We start from the raw sequence: 17866 nt of genomic DNA, 5'->3' as shown, positions 1-17866 counted from the left end.
TGGTTCTACGACCAGACGGTTTTTGCTGCAGCTGTAGTAAATTGTTGCTACTACCACCGTCGACATTTTCTACATCTTTGATGCTGATGCTGGACATGCCACGACGGCGTCCACATTTTTTGTTGCAACCGCCGTCATTTTTTGCTATTACGGTGACATAATTTGTAACCACATTCTTTTTCGTGGTGACCGGCGACGGAAATCAGAGAAAAGATGCAATGGACAACGAGAAAGCTTCAACCCGCTTCTGAAAAAGTTTCAAGGAGAGAACGGTGAGCTGACAATGGCGAGTGGCAACGATAGGAGCTACTTTTTGTCAACACACGGGGGTGCTATGATGGGCGCACGGCGCGATATGACGGCGGCTCGTAGCACTGCTGGAACCCCATCTGGGGTCGTTGCAACCAGAGGTGGACCACGGCTAGCTGCAAGTCCATCCGACGACTACGGCGAGCACAAGCAGGCTGACAAAGGGAACGGGGACGACGAGCGCGCAGGAGCCCGCAAGGCTAGCAGCAGACGGCGTCGTGTGCGAGATGCAGGGGGGGTGGGGGTGGGTGCTGGGTGAGTTGTGAGAGGAGGAAAGGAGCAAGGGAGATCCAATGATGCGGGGGCCTCCAATCGCACGGCTGCACGGCGTCTGACCGAAATTTTGGTCGGTCGACTGGCGCCTAGTGCTCGCCATATCAAAGGGGCTAGTTAAACCTTTTCGAAATAGTAACTGGCGAACGTTCGCTAGGGAAAAACTGTCAGCGAACGCCCTAACTGCCACACGATCTTGATCCTAGGGTGTAGTTTCGATGGCTTTTCTACACTGGAAATTAAAGAAATGGCATGGCAGTTTAAAAAAGGCCACCCAGGTACTTCAAATGCACTAAAACTGCCAGATGGACGTTCACAAATGCCATCTCTTGTGGCGAACGTTCGTTAGATATGCCAACCCAAGTTTTTTTTTCTTTTTCTTTTTACATTTCTCCAACCTTCATGGAACTCCGGCGGGCCGTCAACTCGTCCATCAACTGACCAACATCATTGTACGAAGACCCACCACTCTCCACCGCGGTCCTTGCCTTCACACCGAGGTCCTTGGCCTTCTTTCTTATGGCGCTGCCCTCCTCGTTGTTGCTCATCAATCTTCCGATGGATTCAGCGATTACTTCACCGCCGATCACCTCGTGAGTCTCCACGGACGATGCGTACTCCTTGGCGCCGATGCTGACGCCCACCTTGAGCACTTCCACAATAAGCTTCTCGTTGCTGAACTGATCTGCATACCGCGGCCACGTGACCATCGGCACACCGGCGCTCACGGCCTCAAGTGTCGAGTTCCAACCACAGTGCGTCACGAACCCACCAACGGCAGGGTGGTTCAGGATGAGCAGCTGTGGCGCCCAGCCTCGGATGATGAACCCACGGTCGCCGCGTGCCATCAGCTCGGCGAAGCCTTCAGGCATCCACTCTGAAGGGTCTGGGCCTGCGGCGCCGGTCACCCACATGAAATTTATGCCTGAGAGTTCGAGGCCGCGGGCGAGCTGGTGCAGCTCCGCCGGCGAGAACCTGATCAGCGTGCCGAAGGAGACGTACACCACCGAGCCGGCGGGCTTCGTGTTCAGCCACCCAAGGCAGTTGTCCGAGTCCGGTGAGAGCGCGTCGGTGCCTCTCCTAGCGATGTCCTGGCTGGCGAGTGCTACCGGCCCGACGAGCCACGCGCGCCGGCCAAGGGTCGTGTGGTAGTGCTCGACGTAGTCCGGCTCCAGCTCATGGAAGCTATTAAAAACCTCGCCGAAGCTCCTCTGGTCAGCGGCGTTCACGCTCTGGAAGAATGCCCAGTGGTCCGCCTGCTTCACGGGGTCCATCATTTGGCTCCGCCTCAGCTCGACACGGTGCGGCAGCCCCGGCAGGGAAACGAGCGCGTCGGGATCGTCGGGGGCAGTCGCCAATGGGTTGTTGCGCAACATGGTCTCGCTGCAGGACCGCGCGAACATGCTGCTACTGAGGAAGGTGAGGCGTGGGACACCGTGCTCCGCGGCAGCGTGACGGACCAGTGGAAGTAGCTGCCGGTCACGACCGCATCGGGGTGGTTGTGAGCCAAGAAGTGTTCGAAGGGCTCGCGGAGCAGCTGCACCGCTTGAGCGAACTTGTCGCGGTCTCCCTGGGATGTAAGGGCCATGCCGTTCTCGACGCCCGGCGGGAGCCCGACGTCAGGAAACGGCACGACGGAGATATCAATGGCCGGGCCAGCGAAAGCGTCATTGGCACGGTCGACGGCCGAGCGGATGATGGCTGCGTTGACGGGCGTGGTGAGGATGGTGCACCTGACGCCACGGGCGGCGAAGAGCGCGGCCATGTCGGCTATTGGAATGAGGTGGCCGGGGGCTAGGAACGGGAAGAAGAGGATGTGCAGCGGCGGCTGCTGCTCTTCTTGGGCAGCCATGGCTAGCTGCATCCTCTGACGACAAAAAATACTACGGCCCGGAGGAGGAGAGTGATAACAAACGAGGGACGAATATACAGAGACCGCAAGTTGGAGCAATTAACAAGAGAACCGTGTAGAGGAGTATTTGTAAAGTCCCAGTAAAAGTTTAGCTTTTCTTGTTGCCGGCAAATTAAGTCCTTAAAAATTGGGCTCTCGTTATCAAATGGAAGCACCGAGGAAAGGAGAAATCGTTTCTAGGGTAACTTGGAGTGCCGTTCACGATTTTGATAATACCTTTGCCATCCAAGGGTTTGACCAGAGGTGGTCCCACTTTGTTTGACAGATCCCGTTAAAACTTAAACAGCCATCGGCGGAATCTGCAATGGTACAGGTAAACGAGCGATGCTACACTCATGGACAAACTTTTACAGGGTTTAAGGGCTGGCACATGTGGCAGAATTTCATTGAGGTTAGGAAGACGAAGGGCCCCACCCGCAGAAAATCAGGGATAAGAGGTTAATTAGTGTTAAGGCATTCCGTAAAAATCTCATTGTTAGCCCGTGTGTAGGACTATTGCAGGTAAACTACCAACAATGCTACACACATGAGGTGTTTTACACGGTTGCTACAGGGTTGTTCTCCATTCGGTGTTACAGTAGTTGGGGACTCACCCAATCCACTTCTGAGCCCAGGCTGATCTGCACCTGCGCTGAAAAAGAAATCAAAACAAATACTAGAAAACTTCCTTTTTTTTTGCTTGGTAGATATTTTGATGCGCGAGGTTCGCTCAAATTTTTAAATCATTTGACATCTAAGCAGCTCTCGGCAAAAAAGACAAATTCGGATCATCTTCTCCTGTCGTTGCATGTGCGCGTCTGTATCTGTGGTGCTCCACTACGTTCAGCATCAAACTACACTCGTCGCACCCATGAGAGCAACTCCAACGCGCCGGCCCAAATGGCGGCACGCTTTATTCTTTTTTGTCCGTTTGGGCCGATCACCTGTTCGTTGTCCGTTTATTTTTCTTTTCCCATTTGGCTCGAGCTTGCGCCCAACGCACAGACCTATTTTTTCGGCCTCGTAGCAGGCCTACCATGTTTTTTCAAACATAATCCAAATAAAATACAAACAGTTTACATAGGTCATAAATTAAACTACGTGGTTAGTTCAGGGTTGAAATATAGACTTTTCTCACCAATTTCCCTTGGTTATTTCTACCCGCCTCTTAGGGGCATCCCTACTTCCGAGTGCCCTCCGCGCCGCCCATTTCGCTCGTGGCTTGTGCCGTTGGCTCCCTGGCGCCCTCCCGGCCGTTTGATCTTCTCGGGTCTCTGCACCGAGCCGGTGTTCTCGGGGGTCCATGGCGTGTGGCCCTATGGCACACCCAGGGTCGCCCCATTTGCCGGCCGTTGCCCTTGATCCGCGTGTGCCATTTCATTTTCTTGTGTGTGGCTGTATGATATTTGGGCCACCGGGTAGTGGCGGTTGTTCGTGTGTGGAGACTGCCCGACTATGTGTGATCGTGTCGGGCGGCTCGTGCATCTTTCTCGAACCCACCCGGCTATAACCACCACCAACACCCAAGTGGTTCTTCGGGCCAGCGCGTTCGGAGACATTGCGAAGCAAGTGTCTTGCTAGTGAGATAAAGATAGGTTCATTCTTTGGCCTGCGCCCGACTGTTACCTTTGTTCCTGCCTATCCATCCATCTGGTCCTATTTGGCCAGTGTCTGGGTGGACCGTGTTCGTTCTGCATAGCTGGTTTTATCCAATTGGCGTCCGCATGGAGTATTGTTCGTTTCGTCTGGTTGGTTGGTTGTACCCGGCTAGTGTCCGCATGGATCCGTGTTGGTTCCGTCCTTCTAGCCGTTAGATGGTTTGTATGCTTTGTGTACCCAGCCGTCGTCCAACGGTGACTTCCCACTGTTGGCCCCCGTGCCAGTGGCTTGGGTTAGCGGGGAGGGTGGGGTGAGTGTTTGTTGGTCAGCCTACAACGCTCGCTCCGCTTAGTAAAACTATGTGCTCGCCTCGCCTTGGCTTTGTATTGTGCTATGTCTCTCCCTTTACCCGGCTTTCATCGTTTGATCTTTCTTTATATTTGGGATTGTGTCCACGTGTGACTCTCTATGATGGGTTTTGTTAGTTCGTTCGCTTGAGTGTTCTCATTGTCTTTATCTCGTCCCCTGGATTTGCTTTTCTTCTCCTTCTTTCTCTATCCATTCGCCACTGTTGCTCTACATACGTCCCTCGCTTTGATCTGCTGGAGGTGCTCTTCGAGCTCATCTTTGCTATCCGATGAACACAGAGCGATTGGCTAATTGTTTTTTCCTATTCGAGTCGTAGATCTAGGACACGTTTGGTTGGTCGCATTAGGTCGGGTTAGACTCGCGCGGGAAGAATCTGGCCCGTTTGGTTGCCTGGGTCGCATTTAATTCTTGGCCCGCACGAACCTCAAAGCAGGCATGGGCCTGACTCTGGAGGAACGGCCGAATCGGCCGTTTTTTGCGAGCCAAGCTCGCTCGAGCCACGCGTGGCGAGCGCCTGCACGCCATGGGACACGCGAGAGACGATGCGATTGCTCATACCCCCCATGCCCTCTCCCGTCACCTCCCTCGCCAGTTCACACCCACTCCCTCTCTCTCACCTCACCGCCCGTTCGGTTTCTCCGATGGCCACGCCGCCGTCTCGCCATGCCCCACCTACTCCGGTCATCGCCGTCAGCAATCCCATCCAAGAGAGGTGGGTTGTCGGCCTCTCCGAAGCCGGAGTAGATCTGACGGCGGCACTGCGAGCTCCCTCGCCTTTCCGCACCATGCCGCCGCCCCAGGCCAATGCAGCGCCGGCGCCGGTCGCTCCGGCTCCGCCGCCAGAGCCGGTGGTCCTCTGTAACGCCCCGGATACAACTTTCCATATTCGTAACTCCAACTCTTGCCTTTTCCGGAGATGCGATATGATATTTCCTTCGTGGTTGGATTTTATCTATTGTTTTGCCTTTCGTTCTTGTTATGCATCTCATCTCATGTCATCATCTGCATTTCATCCGCATGTTTTTCAAAACTTGCATCCGTTCGGGTTCCGCCGGTTCTCTCCGTTGTCCGTTCTGAGCCCGACCACTCTCACACGCGCCCGCGGCACGTCCGAAATAATATTTTATAAGCGGCATAAAAATGTTCTCGGAATGGGATGAAACTTGTCGAGCAGTCTTATTATAGTGTAGACAGGCCGCCTGCCAAATTTCGTCGCATTCGGAGTTCGTTTGACTGCCCAACCGTTAAATATATAACTGCGATATAGTCGGTCTAGCGTCAGACGTTTTCGGTATTCGGAAACTGTTGCCGGGCCTCTCTTCTCTTCTCTCCTCTCAGCCCGAGGCCTCTCATCACAGCCCGTCTAGACCTCCTACACTTCCCCTCCGCTCCAGACCGTCCGATTATGATCGAACGGCTCCGAAACCCCCCTCCTAACCCCTCAAACCCTAGCCCCTTCCATATATATACACCCCCCCTACCAAAAATGGGCTAACCTAGCTCTTCCCCTACCCCGAGACCCCCTTCCTCGGATCCAGCGCCGCCCCTTCTCCTCGGATCCGCCGCCGACCACCTTCTCCCCACCACTTGGCGCCGTCCCACTCGCCAGCGCCACCGCAAGCCAACTTCTCACCCAACCAGCGGCTGCCACGCGTCCCCCTGTCTCTCCTCCACCCACGCGGACCGCGGAGCCCATCCAGGGCCCGCCTGGGCCTGAAGCCGCACCGCCGCAGCCCGCCGTCGCGCCGCGAGCCCGCCTGACCGCCCGCCTCCTCCTTCCCATTCTGGATCGAGGGGAGGAGACCCTCGATCTCGAGCTCCCCGTCGACCCGCCGCCGGCCATCGTCCGCGTCGCCTAGCCGGAAGGCTGTGGCTGCGCCGGAACCCAGATCCGTCGCCCCTCGGTGTCTCTCCGCCGCCCACCGTCGCCAACCCCCCTGTGCTGCCAAGGAACTCCGCCGGAGTTGTCGTCCCTCTCTGTTGGCCCTCCTTCCTGCCAGATCCGGCCGAGCCTTGGCCTCCGGCACCCGTCCCCGGCGAGTCCCGTGCCTCCCGGCGTTCTCCCCGCCTTCGCGCAGCCGCGCTCGGCGAGCCTCCATCGCCGCCGCCATGTCTCTGCTCGGGACGAGCAGAGGAGCTGCTCGTCCCGCGCGCACCGCACCCGCGTGGGCCTCCCCAGCTGCAGCCCAGCCTCTCCACCGAACCTGCCCAAGGCCCAGGGTGAGCAGCCCCCCTGGCCTTTCCTCTATTGGGCTAGTCAGATTCGGCCCATGCATGTTTTTTTTCCTGTCCAGCGATTTTAGCATTATCCGGTGCATTACAGTTTTACAGAAAACCCCTCAATATCATGCATATAATAAACTCCACAACCGTGCATCGGATTAAAAAATTTTATATATGTAAAATGCTTAGAATTTCATCTAGTTTCATAATATGCCACTTTCATCCATGTTTAAAATGTTTAAAATGTTATTTGATTAAATTTGCTTAAATGCCATGCTAAAATATTTTATTTAATAACTAAATAACAGTAGCTCCAATTTTAATAAACTTTATATGTAAATGGGGTGGAAAAATGCCTAGTTTAACATGGTCCACTTTATTTTCCTGTTTAACAACTCTAAAATTATGTAATAGTCAGAACAGTACCAAAACTAGAATATGGACATGAGGATTTTCCGGAATTGTTGTTTGTTGTTCCGGCCTCATTTAAACTTGCCTAAATAGTTAGTTTACTTATGCTTCACCCCTTGCCATGTTTAACAACATTTAACATTGTTGTGTACCTAAACGAGAGTGAACTAAATAACTCAGATGTGGTGTTTCGTCAATATGCAACTCGTTGCATATTGAGCTCCACTTAACTTGTAGTATTGTTTGTTGCACTTTGCCATGCCATGCCTCGTTAAACCGGACATGCATCATACTTGTTTGTGCATCATGCCATGTTTATGCTCGTGCATTTACCATGTTGTTTGTTTCTTTCCGGTGTTGCTTCTTAGTTTCGGTAATGTTGCGATTGTGAGGATTCGTTCGACTACTCCCGTTCGTCTTCTTCATGGACTCGTTCTTCTTCCTAGCGGGATTTCAGGCAAGATGACCGCTACCCTGGATCTCACTACTATCATTGCTATGCTAGTTGCTTGGTTCTATCGCTATGCTGCGCTACCTATCACCTGTTTATCAAGCCATCCCAAATTGCCATGAACCTCTAACCTTTGACACCCTTCCTAGCAAACCGTTGCTTGGCTATGTTACCGCTTTGCTCAGCCCTCTTATAGCGTTGCTAGTTGCAGGTGAAGTTGAAGATTGCTCCATGGTGGACAGGATTTTGGTTGGGATATCACAATATCTCTTATATTATTAATGCATCTATATACTTGGTAAAGGGTGGAAGGCTCGGCCTTATGCCTGGTGTTTTGTTCCACTCTTGCCGCCCTAGTTTCCGTCATACCGGTGTTATGTTCCCGGATTTTGCGTTCCTTACGCGGTCGGGTGATTTATGGGACCCCCTTGACAGTTCGCTTTGAATAAAACTCCTCCAGCAAGGCCCAACATTGCTTTTACCATTTGCCTCACCACCACCTATATTTCACTTGGGAGTAATTAACCCAAGGGTCATCTTTATTTTAGCCCCCCCCCCCCGGGCCAGTGCTTGTCTAAGTGTTGGTCCGAACCGGGCAGACTGTGGGGCCACCTCGGGGCAACTCGAGGGCTGGTTTTACTCGTAGGCTGACCTATCCGGTGTTGCCCTGAGAACGAGATATGCGCAACTCCTATCGGGATTGTCGGCGCATGGGGCGGCTTTGCTGGTCTTGTTTTACCATTGTCGAAATGTCTTGTAAACCGGGATTCCGAGTCTGATCGGGTCTTCCTAGGAGAAGGTATATCCTTCGTTGATCGCGAGAGCTTATCATGGGCTAAGTTGGGACACCCCTGTAGGGTATAATATTTCGAAAGCCGTGCCTGCGGTTATAGGCAGATGGGAATTTGTTAATGTCCGGTTGTAGATAACTTGACACCAGATCCGAATTAAAATGCATCAACCGTGTATGTAGCCGTGATGGTCTCTTCTCGGCGGAGTCCGGGAAGTGAAAACGGTCTTTGGGTTATGTTTGACGTAAGTATGAGTTTAGGATCACTTCTTGATCATTGCTAGCTTCACGACCGTTCCTTTTGCTCTCTTCTTGCTCTTATTTGCGTATGTTAGCCACCATATATGCTTAGTCGCTGCCGCAACCTCACCACTTTACCCCTTCCTTTCCCTTTAAGCTTTGCTAGTCTTGATACCCATGGTAATGGGATTGCTGAGTCCACGTGGCTCACAGATTACTACAACAACAGTTGGTACAGGTTATGCGATGATCATGACGCGAGAGCGATGCTTGCTTTGCGTTGAGTTCTTCTTCTGCTTCTTCGATCAGGGAATAGGTTCCAGGTCGGCAGCCTGGGCTAGCAGGGTGGATGTCGTTTGAGTTTCTGTTTGTGTTTCATCCGTAGTCGGATGGTGCTCTTATGTAAGATGATGTTGTATTCATGTGGCATTGTATGCCTTTTGTATGTATCCCTATCTATTATGTAATATTGATGTAATGATATCCACCTTGCAAAAGCGTTTCAATATGCGGTTCTATCCTTGGTGGGACCTTCGAGTCTCTTTAGGATAGTATCGCATATTGGGCGTGACAAGTTGGTAACAGAGCCTCGACCGACCATAGGAGCCCCCTTGATTGTTGGTCGTTGTTGAGTCTAGAAGAAAACTATTTTGACTCTTAGGATTATATATATCGGAGAGTAGGATTCTTTTTACTCCTCAGCCCCCTTCGTCGCTCTGGTGAGGACTCTTGACGCAGATGTTTTGTCTTTCCTCTCCTCAAATTTCACTAAAAAAAAATTTAGGATCACGCGGGTATCTTGGAATCGTTCCGATGGTTTTGTGACGAGAACATTGTTCTTGGTGACTCCTGTCTATTATGTGGCATTGACCCGGGGAGTTGAGCTCCTAGGTGTTGTCGTCACAATTTTATCGTTGCAGTTCTGGAATACCTGAGTTTTGCCGACATCGAAAATCTCTTTTATGCAGTTGTTGGTGAGATAACCTCGACATCACCCAGTACTGGGGAGTTTGGGAGTATTGCCATAACTCGTATAACGGATGCTTTTCGAAGGTTGAGGTACACGATTTCCGAAGGTTTCTTGGTTATGTGTTGACGGATGGATACAGCTGGATGTAGGGATTGTTAGTTTGGGTGAGATATATATTGCTTCCCCTGTATCCCCAACACCAGATTGCATAACCAGAAAGTTTCGGGAGTTTTATAGGTGGGAATTCAAGTAACTCCTAGAATATCTTTCCAACAGATGCATGATATGGGATTGGGTAAATCTCTATCATACGTATTTGTTTCGGCTTATTCTGCAAGCCAATCCTTTGTTTTGTTTTATTTGTGGTATTCGAGTTGCTTCGAAGTCAAATGTTGAATCCATACCTTTCAAGCGGTGTTCTCATATTTCTATGGGAGTGCTAATCCTTCTTGATCACTGAGGTTGTCATGTCAATTCTTTCCAACCGGTGTGCTTCTCTTCTAGTGGATCTGATCATTTTTAACATCTGCAAGATCAATTCTAAGTTTTCTCAACGGTGTTTGTTTCATCCATCCCAAGTTGCCTTTGTTTTCCCGCCCTCCCACCCTTTTACTTCAAGGACTCAGATTTCTTAATCATGTATCCTTTTATTTGAGAGAAGTCTTTTCATTATTTTCCTTCGATGTTCTTATCCGGTGATTTCCCATGAAGATGCTCAACAGTTTCCAGTTCATCATCCTCCGTTTTTTTTCTTCTCTGGTGGATTTAATTCAAGCTTTCAGTGTTGATCATATTCCTTTCCTCGTGTCAAATGCTTTCTCATGCCGGTGCACCTCTCAATCACTCACCTCTTGCTATTCATTTGTTCTGGAGTGCTGAAGATATCTCAGAAGAATCATGTTTCCATTTTTAATCCGTTCGAGTTAGTTTGAGGTTTTTCTATCATTCAAGCTATTTAATTCTACCGGTGCAATCTCTATTTCAAGCAATTCTTCAACGATGTTTCTTTCGAGTGGGCCCTAACCCACGGGTCTTTTCCCAGGATCTTACCTGACTCTTCTAATTTTCCCAGAGCTTCTAAAATTCATTTCCAAGTTTGATGTAAGAATGAATTTTCATCAGTCAGATGTCTTTCTTCAAGATCTTTCAAATTCTTTTCATCGTTGGCTCAACCTTTCCAATTTTCATTCCAGAGTGCCTCAACAATTGTCATGGTGGTTCTCATCATCATTCTCAACATGTGAAGACCGAAGAAGTGTTTCCTCTAAATCTTGGTCCATTCTCTTGAAGATTCATGGTTCTAGCTTCATGCTATCCTCATAATTGTTTTGATTGTGAGATTTATTTTCTTATCATCTGGAGCATTTCATGAGTTGTTTCCATTTCTTTCCTCCGAAGACCATCATTTCATAATTCTTCATTCGCAGTGTGTAGCTATCATTCTCCAAATCTTACCGGTGCATCGTTCAAATATCCTCTAATCAGGTCATGATCTCTTTGTTCTCATGTATCTAAATCCCTTCAAGTATCTTCATTCATTTTCCAATTCTTCCCGGTGAATTGTGCCTTTGCTAATCTCATTTTCAATTTTTATGGTGGTTCATTCAAGATTTTCACTTCCTTTGTTATCATATCAATTCATTCATTGTTTCCAAATCCCACCGGTGGTTCCATCTATACCTTCTCAAGTTTGTACTATATCTTTCTTAATCCTTTTTCAATGGGAATAAGTAGTAATGCCAAATCCGTTGCTTGTCATCAATTTAAATTGGTGAAGGATAGGCATAATGTAATTCTTATTATTGTTTCATCCAAGTAATCTAGTTTCTTCTTTCCAGAGTTGTTCATCATGTTATTTTTGTCAGTTCGAGATACTTCATCTTTCCTTCTCCGGAGTTTCAAGTTTTCCGCTTTATCTCGTCGCGAAGATCTATCTAAATCATCGCAAGGCTCCACCTTGTGTTTTCAACTTCTCTTTCTTTTTATCATCCTTTTATTACCGGAGTTCTTCATGGAGGCTCTACATGATCGTTCGTCAAGGGATTCTTTTCATTCTGCAATTGTTCTTCAAGATTACTCTTGAAGTTATGATCCGCAAAGCTATACTCTAAAATAAACATGGTGTTCAACACATGTCTTGTTTTGAGGAGTTCAAGCATTCTTCATCTTGCATTCTGAAGTGCAATTCTTTCTACCTTATCTTTTGAGGTGGTGTTATGTCACTCTTGACAATTTCCTTCATGTTTCATGATTCATATTGTTGTCAAGAATGAGGTATTTTAAATCCATCAATCTCTTTGTTGGAGTTATCTTGTGTCATATTTCACCTAAAGCCTTCCCTAAGGAATGTTGCTATTGTGGTGCTTATCAATGACCCAAGTTTTCCAATGATCCTCTTGGTGAAAGAAGTTTCTCTTATCTTCATTGATCTCAACCAATCAATTGTTTCTATTAGTGGCGGGTTGTCACCTCATCATTTTGAGATGTTTGCCATAAGCCCATAATAAGCTTGTGCTTTTCGTTGTTGATTTTCCAACAACTCCGTTCTATTCTTCTTTGCAAGGATGCTTTCCAAGTTCATTTCTGGCAGAAGATTTCATTTTCTTCTCCTTCCCTTTATCCCAACAATCTAACTTCTATTCTTTCGTCCCGAAGGCATTGTGATGTTGCTCTCTTCACTCATCATCTCGATTTGAGGATCGTGTTCTTTCCATGCTTATCCATTTAACTGGAGTGTTGTGTCTATCATTCCTCTTTTAACTGGAGTCTCATCCAAGTGCTTTCATTTTGCCAAGTTCAAATTATATTCCTTCCATGTCCAACCGGAGCGTTGTATCATCTTTTCAATATCTTTTCAGCTTATCAAGTTTTCTTCTTTTTTTTCTACCGGAGTGCTGCCTGAATTCTTCCTCTCTCATCTTGTTTTAACCGGAGTGGTTTCGAATTCTATATTGTCCATTAAACTCTTGATTCATGTCTTTGCAACCTTCAAGTTCTCGTAATGTTCCTTGTTCCTCTTTTCTAACAGATTGTTTGCAATCTCGTTCATCTCTGTTGTACTCTTTCTTTTATATTGCTCAACCTCTCAAGGTTCGTGGTTTCACTCATTTGTCGAAGAAGCAACTTAGTTTTACCTATTCTCTTCCCTTTCTGTTTTCCCTCCGGTGCCATCCTAGATCTCGGGACGAGATCCTCTCGTAGTGGTGGAGTGTTGTAACGCCCCGGATACAACTTTCCATATTCGTAACTCCAACTCTTGCCTTTTCCGGAGATGCGATATGATATTTCCTTCGTGGTTGGGTTTTATCTATTGTTTTGCATTTCGTTCTTGTTACGCATCTCATCTCATGTCATCATCTGCATTTCATCCGCATGTTTTTCAAAACTTGCATCCGTTCGGGTTCCGCCGGTTCTCTCCGTTGTCCGTTCTGAGCCCGACCACTCTCACACGCGCCCGCGGCACCTCCGAAATAATATTTTATAAGCGGCATAAAAATGTTCTCGGAATGGGATCAAACTTGTCGAGCGGTCTTATTATAGTGTAGACAGGCCGCCTGCCAAATTTCGTCGCATTCGGAGTTCGTTTGACTGCCCAACCGTTAAATATATAACCGCGATATAGTCGGTCTAGCGTCAGACGTTTTCGGTATTCGGAAACTGTTGCCGGACCTCTCTTCTCTTCTCTCCTCTCAGCCCGAGGCCTCTCATCACAGCCCGTCTAGACCTCCTACACTTCCCCTCCGCTCCGAACCGTCCGATTATGATCGAACGGCTCCGAAACCCCCCTCCTAACCCCTCAAACCCTAGCCCCTTCCATATATATACACCCCCCTACCAAAAATGGGCTAACCTAGATCTTCCCCTACCCCGAGACCCCCTCCCTCGGATCCAGCGCCGCCCCTTCTCCTCGGATCCGCCGCCGACCACCTTCTCCCTGCCACTTGGCGCCGTCCCACTCGCCAGGGCCACTGCAAGCCGACTTCTCACCCAACCAGCGGCTGCCACGCGTCCCCCTGTCTGTCCTCCACCCACACGGCCCGCGGAGCCCATCCAAGGCCCGCCTGGGCTTGAAGCCGCGCCGCAGCAGCCCGCCGTCGCGTGCGCGAGCCCGCCTGACCGCCCGCCTCCTCCTTCCCGTTCTGGATCGAGGGGAGGAGACCCTCGATCTCGAGCTCCCCGTCGACCCGCCGCCGGCCATCGTCCGCGTCGCCTAGCCGGAAGGCTGTGGCTGCGCCGGAACCCAGATCCGTCGCCCCTCGGTGTCTCTCCGCCGCCCACCATTGCCAACCCCCCTGTGCTGCCATGGAACTCCGCCGGAGTTGTCGTCCCTCTCTGTTGGCCCTCCTTCCTGCCAGATCCGGCCGAGGCTTGGCCTCCGGCACCCGTCCCCGGCGAGTCCCGTGCCTCCCGGCGTTCTCCCTGCCTTCGCGCAGCCGCGCTCGGCGAGCCTCCATCGCCGCCGCCATGTCTCTGCTCGGGACGAGCAGAGGAGCTAATCGTCCCGCGCGCACCACACCTGCGTGGGCCTCCCCAGCTGCAGCCCAGCCTCTCCACCGAACCCGCCCAAGGCCCAGGGAGAGCAGCCCCCTGGCCTTTCCTCTATTGGGCTAGTCAGATTCGGCCCATGCATGTTTTTTTCCTGTCCAGCGATTTTAGCATTATCCGGTGAATTACAGTTTTACAGAAAACCCCTCAATATCATGCATATAATAAACTCCACAACCGTGCATCGGATTAAAATGTTTTATATATGTAAAATGCTTAGGATTTCATCTAGTTTCATAATATGCCACTTTCATCCATGTTTAAAATGTTCAAAATGCTATTTGATTAAATTTGCTTAAATGCCATGCTAAAATGTTTTATTTAATAACTAAATAACCGTAGCTCCAATTTTAATAAACTTTATATGTAAATGGGGTGGAAAAATGCCTAGTTTAACATGGTCCACTTTATTTTCCTGTTTAACAACTCTAAAATTATGTAATAGTCAGAACAGTACCAAAACTAGAATATGGACATGAGGATTTTCCGGAATTGTTGTTTGTTGTTCCGGCCTTATTTAAACTTGCCTAAATAGTTAGTTTACTTATGCTTCACCCCTTGCCATGTTTAACAATATTTAACATTGTTGTGTACCTAAACGAGAGTGAACTAAATAACTCAGATGTGGAATTTCGTCAATATGCAACTCGTTGCATATTGAGCTCCACTTAACTTGTAGTATTGTTTGTTGCACTTTGCCATGCCATGCCTCGTTAAATCGGACATGCATCATACTTGTTTGTGCATCATGCCATGTTTATGCTCGTGCATTTACCATGTTGTTTGTTTCTTTCCGGTGTTGCTTCTTAGTTCCGGTAATGTTGCGATTGTGAGGATTCGTTCGACTACTCCCGTTCGTCTTCTTCATGGACTCGTTCTTCTTCCTAGCGGGATTTCAGGCAAGATGACCGCTACCCTGGATCTCACTACTATCATTGCTATGCTAGTTGCTTGGTTCTATTGCTATGCTGCGCTACCTATCACCTGTTTATCAAGCCATCCCAAATTGCCATGAACCTCTAACCTTTGACACCCTTCCTAGCAAACCGTTGCTTGGCTATGTTACCGCTTTGCTCAGCCCTTTTATAGCGTTGCTAGTTGCAGGTGAAGTTGAAGATTGCTCCATGGTGGACAGGATTTTGGTTGGGATATCACAATATCTCTTATATTATTAATGCATCTATATACTTGGTAAAGGGTGGAAGGCTCGGCCTTATGCCTGGTGTTTTGTTCCACTCTTGCCGCCCTAGTTTCCGTCATACCGGTGTTATGTTCCCGGATTTTGCGTTCCTTACATGGTCGGGTGATTTATGGGACCCCCTTGACAGTTTGCTTTGAATAAAACTCCTTCAGCAAGGCCCAACATTGCTTTTACCATTTGCCTCACCACCACCTATATTTCCCTTGGGAGTAATTAACCCAAGGGTCATCTTTATTTTAGCCCCCCCCCCCGGGCCAGTGCTTGTCTAAGTGTTGGTCCGAACCGGGTAGACTGCGGGGCCACCTCGGGGCAACTCGAGGGCTGGTTTTACTCGTAGGCTGACCTATCCGGTGTTGCCCTGAGAACGAGATATGCGCAACTCCTATCGGGATTGTCGGTGCATCGGGCGGCTTTGCTGGTCTTGTTTTACCATTGTCGAAATGTCTTGTAAACCGGGATTCCGAGTTTGATCGGGTCTTCCTGGGAGAAGGTATATCCTTCGTTGATCGCGAGAGCTTATCATGGGCTAAGTTGGGACACCCCTGCAGGGTATAATATTTTGAAAGCCGTGCCTGCGGTTATAGGCAGATGGGAATTTGTTAATGTCCGATTGTAGATAACTTGACACCAGATCCGAATTAAAATGCATCAACCGTGTATGTAGCCGTGATGGTCTCTTCTCGGCGGAGTCCGGGAAGTGAACACGGTCTTTGGGTTATGTTTGACGTAAGTAGGAGTTCAGGATCACTTCTTGATCATTGCTAGCTTCACGACCGTTCCTTTTTCTCTCTTCTTGCTCTTATTTGCGTATGTTAGCCACCATATATGCTTAGTCGCTGCCGCAACCTCACCACTTTACCCCTTCCTTTCCCTTTAAGCTTTGCTAGTGTTGATACCCATGGTAATGGGATTGCTGAGTCCTCGTGGCTCACAGATTACTACAACAACAGTTGCAGGTACAGGTTATGCGATGATCATGACGCGAGAGCGATGCTTGCTTTGTGTTGAGTTCTTCTTCTGCTTCTTCGACCAGGGAATAGGTTCCAGGTCGGCAGCCTGGGCTAGTAGGGTGGATGTCGTTTGAGTTTCTATTTGTGTTTCATCCGTAGTCGGATGGTGCTCTTATGTAAGATGATGTTGTATTCATGTGGCATTGTATGCCTTTTGTATGTATCCCTATCTATTATGTAATGTTGATGTAATGATATCCACCTTGCAAAAGCGTTTCAATATGCGGTTCTATCCTTGGTGGGACCTTCGAGTCTCTTTAGGATAGTATCGCATATTGGGCGTGACATCCTCTCCATGGGCTCGAACATCGCAGGGATCCAATACCCCCCAACAGTGTCCTTTGCAGACCCCACCCCCATAAGAGGGTTTTCTCCTCCGCGTCTGATGCAAGGGGAGGGAGCTCCAGGACGTTGGCGTCATCTTTCAGCCGGCGCAGGCCGAGGTGCACGGCCGCGACCCTGGGAATGGCCAGCATACGCTACACCGGTTACCCCCATTGTAAGCTCTCAAATCTCCCTCTGCTTCTTATTTAGGGTTCTTAGGGTAGTTCATTTGACCCAATTTGATCCGATTCAATCCGATTCTACTAGTTTCGACTAGATTCGATAAGATTCCACTATTTTGGGGATGAACAAGAGTGCATGCTTAGTTTCTCATCCCACATGCCTAGATTGTTCATAATGTAGTGCTAGTTTGCATCGTTTTAGTGCCACATTGTTACTTTCTACTACCAAATTGTTAGTCTGTAGTGCCACATTTTTTGTTCTTGGTGCTATTACTAGTGTATATGCTATTGTTGTTAGTTCTTATCGCTGTTGTTGATGCTACTCTTCTTGCTATAGTTGTCCATGCTACTCTTCTTGCTGCTGTTGTTATGTTGCTCTTGTTGACAGTGTATGTGAGTGCATGTGGTATGCAAGTAGGACATACCTGAATGCCAAAAATAGTAGGTGCAAGTAGGACATGTGAGTGGTGGCTTTATCTGATCAGTGTTAGCACTGATAACTGTAAGCACTGATCAGAGTAGCACTGATCATGTGTTAGTACTTAGTAGTGATCATTAGAAACTGTGTTCGGCGAGCATAGATGATGTCCTACTTGTTAGCTTTGATCATGTGTCATATGTGTTGCTAACTGTTGTCCATCTTGCTGACAAGATACTGAAGACGGAGTGGGACAAGCCAACGGTGGTGCGTAGGTCGTCGCTGGCGCAGAGGGGGCAGAGGACCTCATCCCCACCAACCGGTGGCTGAAGAGGGTGGTGCTCCCTGGCAGGGTGGAGTTCATGAGGATGCCGCTGGGCGCTGGCGGGAGGCCGAGGACTGGGCACGAAGAGGGTGCACGGGAACCTATCAGGTTCTATGTGCAGATCGCTGACCAGGAGGACATCGACATGCTCATCATCCCGCGTAAATTCAGGCCGGTGATGAAGCAATGGCTGGTCAGTGGCCCTCCTCACGTCGTCATCCTCTCTGCCAACAAGTGGTGTGAGTTTTGGGTACAGGTGCAGATGTTCAAAGGGCACATAGTGCTGGGGCGCGGCTGGGAGTACTTCTTCGGCCGGCACATGATCGTCCCCGGCG

At 49.1% G+C, this 17866-nt stretch overlaps 1 pseudogene; it reads right to left on the bottom strand.

Annotated features, from left to right (window-relative positions):
- Window positions 1–965: 965 nt before the first annotated feature.
- Window positions 966–2434, bottom strand: LOC119361167 (annotated as a pseudogene).
- Between the last annotated feature and the right edge of the window lie 15432 nt (window positions 2435–17866).

This window comes from Triticum dicoccoides, chromosome 2B (genome assembly GCF_002162155.2).
Source record: "Triticum dicoccoides isolate Atlit2015 ecotype Zavitan chromosome 2B, WEW_v2.0, whole genome shotgun sequence".
In the NCBI taxonomy this organism is placed as follows: Eukaryota; Viridiplantae; Streptophyta; class Magnoliopsida; order Poales; family Poaceae; genus Triticum; species Triticum dicoccoides.
Note: the sequence above shows the minus strand (reverse complement) of the source record. Positions and strands in the feature narration are given on the sequence as shown.